We start from the raw sequence: 3,725 nt of genomic DNA on the forward strand, positions 1-3,725 counted from the left end.
TTTTTTCTTAAAAAAAATTGTACTACTACTCCTACCCTACTCCTACCTGACCTCGGATTCGATTCCTACTCCGCCCAATGCCCGCGCATTCATAAATGTAGCCGGGCACGCAGGTCGGCCCACGATTGTTTCCCGTCCGCCAGTCCGCTTGTTCATTGATCAGAACTCTACGGCCACGGCGCCGGCCATGGCAGCGCCAGCAGTACTGCCGCCGTGGCCGCACGCGGCGGCGGCGGCGACGGAGACCCGCAGCCGTTTCCAAGGGCAAGGAACCATCCACTTCCGGCTCAAGCCACGCGACCGCCTGTGCGTCTTGGGCCTCCACGGCGACCTGATCCTCACCCAGGGGTCGCGCGCGATCGGAGTCGGACCACGCGGCGGGGTGGTGTGCGTGACCGATCAAGTCTTCAGGGCGCTCGACCAACGGCGCTGGTTCGACCCCAGCACCTTCAAGTCCATGGAGGCCTGCAGCCGACTCATCCACCACATGCTCACGGAGGCGCTGGCGACCGGCGAGCATGGCAGCTGGGAGGATTCACTCCGTACGCCGGCCCTTAACATAGCCGCGGGGATCGTCAGGTACCTACGCTCTAGCAGCGGGATCGGAGACTTGGGATACGACGTAGACATCGAGATACCCCATTTACTTGTGAGTTTGGTCGACAAGGAGGCTGCCGGAGTCACCGCACGTGACCGGAAGCGCCGCCGTGAGCCCCGCGAGGTGTGCGCCATCTGTTTGCTCGACTTGGAGATTGAAGACGGGTTGTTGGGCTGGAAGCTTGAAGACGGGGAGACCGCCAGCAGGCTGCCATGCTCGCATGCCTTCCATAGCCGGTGCATCATGCCGTGGTTCCACAAGGCCACGACGTGCCCCACTTGTCGGCATGACATTATGGAATGCTTCAGCTTTCAGAGATCGCTATGTTACGACGACTTCATACGTCTCCAAGCAGAGGTTCGGCAATCCCTAGATGAAGTAGCCGATGATGAACAGTTCCAAGATCAAGTAGCCCAAGATAGTGATGAACAACCCACAGATTCTGAAGAGGAAGACATAGAATTCTAACGTTACTTAGCTCACGCTCAACAGTACCGTGCCGCTGGGACCCACATATATGTAAGCCTAATATGAGCAGAGCACATCATGAGAGGACTCAGTTTTGAGTGGAGCGATTCAGCATTTGTAAATTCAAACAACTGTAATTCACATAGAGGACAAAGCTCACAATTGGACAACTTCAAAGATGTAGGCGACTAATCTGTCTTTCTATGAAAAGAGATCTCGCATTAAACGAGGCCACGATGCATATGCCGCTGCACTCAACCTATATGGAATATGGGAGGGGATCATCCAAATATTGCACCTTTTCTTTTCGAATTGATGCATTTCATATCCATGTGTTTCAACAAAACGCGACGTGCTCTATATATTTTTTCATACCAGGTTGTAGGACATTGATTGAAGGAATTTACACCGACCGCAGAGTTCGACACTTGAGCTAAAATGCTCTGAAAACATTCAAAACGAGGGTTTAGAAATTGCAAAGAATTTGATAAAGTTCCAAGTACACACGTAGCATGCATATACTCTTTGTAATTACATTGCGAAATTCGGTACAACCCCTAAACACATCAACGGAGGAGACCTCTACATACCCCTTCATAATAAATGGTAGAATTGTCTTTTCCAAAAGTACGTCGCCACCGGAATGTAGACGTACGCAATAAAAATTTATAAACTTTTTATAAAATTGTTGAACTTTTCTCAAATCCGTGAAAAAAATTTGAATCCATGATGTGCAACCCCGTAAACACATCAACAGAGAAGATCACTCCATACCGCTTCATAATAAAGGGTAGGTTCGTCTTTTTCAAAAGTAGTTTGCCCGATGGAATGTGGATGTACAGAATCCCCCTCCGCGCTGGGCCGGCCCATTTTATCTTTTTATGTTAACCCGCAAAAAGTGTGGAGGACTTGATTTGAACCCGTGACCTCCTCGTTAAGTGTCCGCCGCAATAGTCGGCCAGACAACTCATCTGATGCGAATACTTACATCTTTTTTTCTTCCATTCTACTTTCTTCTGTTCGGGACCCACTGAATCAGGAGGTCAAGGGTTCACTTTTTTTCTTCTTTTCTCCTGGTTCCGTTTGGCCAACGAGGTCCCTGGTTTACTTTTTTTTCTTCATTTTTTCTGGTACTGTTTGGCAGGTTTTACTTCCTTTTTCCCTTTTTTCTCGTTCTTTCCCTTTTTCATTTTAGCTTCCTTTCAATAAGATTCTTAAACATTTTATAAAAATGATGAACTTTATTCAAATCCATGAATAAAAATTGAATCCATGATTTTTTTTCAAATCATAGAACTCCCACTAGTAGAAAAAGGGTCAAATGTTCAGATCATTAGTACCGGTTTGAAATTGAGCCGGCACTAATGTGTCCATTAGTGCCGGTTCCAACAGCTAGACGGGCCGCTCTCATTAGTACTGGTTCTTGCTGAACTTTTAGCACTGGTTCGTGCCACGAACCGGTACTAAAGAGAGTGGTGGCAGGATGTTGTCAGTCTCGGGCTCCTCCAGCACCTTTAGTACCGGTTCGTGCCTCGAACCGGTACTAAAGGTCGTCCTATATAAACCCTTCGTCCACCCGCGCTCTGTTCTTCCCCCTTTCCCCTCTCCTCTGTTATTCCCTTCCTCTCGAGCTCATCACAAATTTTGCCCAAATTTTGTCAAGATTTGAAGGCCCCCATCCATTCAAATGATCACAAAGGTTAGCAACTTTGTCCTTTCATCTCTCATTGCTAGATTAGCTCTTGCAATGGTTTATATAGTGATTAATTTTTGGGTTTAAGTAATTTGAGAGGAATTATATGTGGTAGTATTTGATTTATATGCAATTTGAGGTCAAAATAACACTTAGTTTGCATATGTAGGTGTGGTTTACTTAGTGCCTTCTAAATCTCCGTCGTAACCACCGTCGATTGCCCGCACCGTCCCGTCGCCGGCACCACCTTGTGGTGAGCCACTTGTTCATGAACTTTCTATATAAAAAATTCATGTTTGTGTGATTTGGATATATAGTTACTCGTATAATTATCTTGTCCGTACGTTGTTTGTTATACATAGTGCCATGGTTTTGATATATGTCCCCGTCGGCCCTTGTCCGTGTTATGATTCGAATGTGGTATATTCTCTTTTAAAACTATTTGTTCCATTTCGTGTTTATGACAAATTATGCCCATCAAGTTGACATAGATATTTTTATCTATGAGGTATGTGAACCGGAAATTCCAACCGACCCTATTGTCGAGAGGTTAAATTTAGTTGAAAGAGAAAACGAGTATTTGAAAGAAAAATTGAAAAGAATTGAGGGGGAGAGGATGGAATTGGAGTTGCATTTTGCCGATGTCGTCGATGGTCACAAGATCAAGATGGAGAAAATGCGCTTGAAGATTAGAAAGATTAGAAAATATGCCATTGATAGTGAGGCTTGGTATCATTATTTTGTTGGATCAATTGTTACCTTAGTTGCGATCTTGATCGCATTTGTTATTGCATTTAAATGCTTTAACTAGAGAGTTATTTGGTTGCTGCATTTAAGTGTTGTATGAACTTTATACATGAACTTGTATTAATTTGGTCTTTTCGGTGCTGTGCCGTACCGTTTTGGTCGATTTTTGGCCGGCAACTTCCGCTTTAAATAACCCTATAATGATTCTACACGCAAATG

Source organism: Aegilops tauschii, chromosome 3, assembly GCF_002575655.3.
Source record: "Aegilops tauschii subsp. strangulata cultivar AL8/78 chromosome 3, Aet v6.0, whole genome shotgun sequence".
NCBI lineage: Eukaryota > Viridiplantae > Streptophyta > Magnoliopsida > Poales > Poaceae > Aegilops > Aegilops tauschii.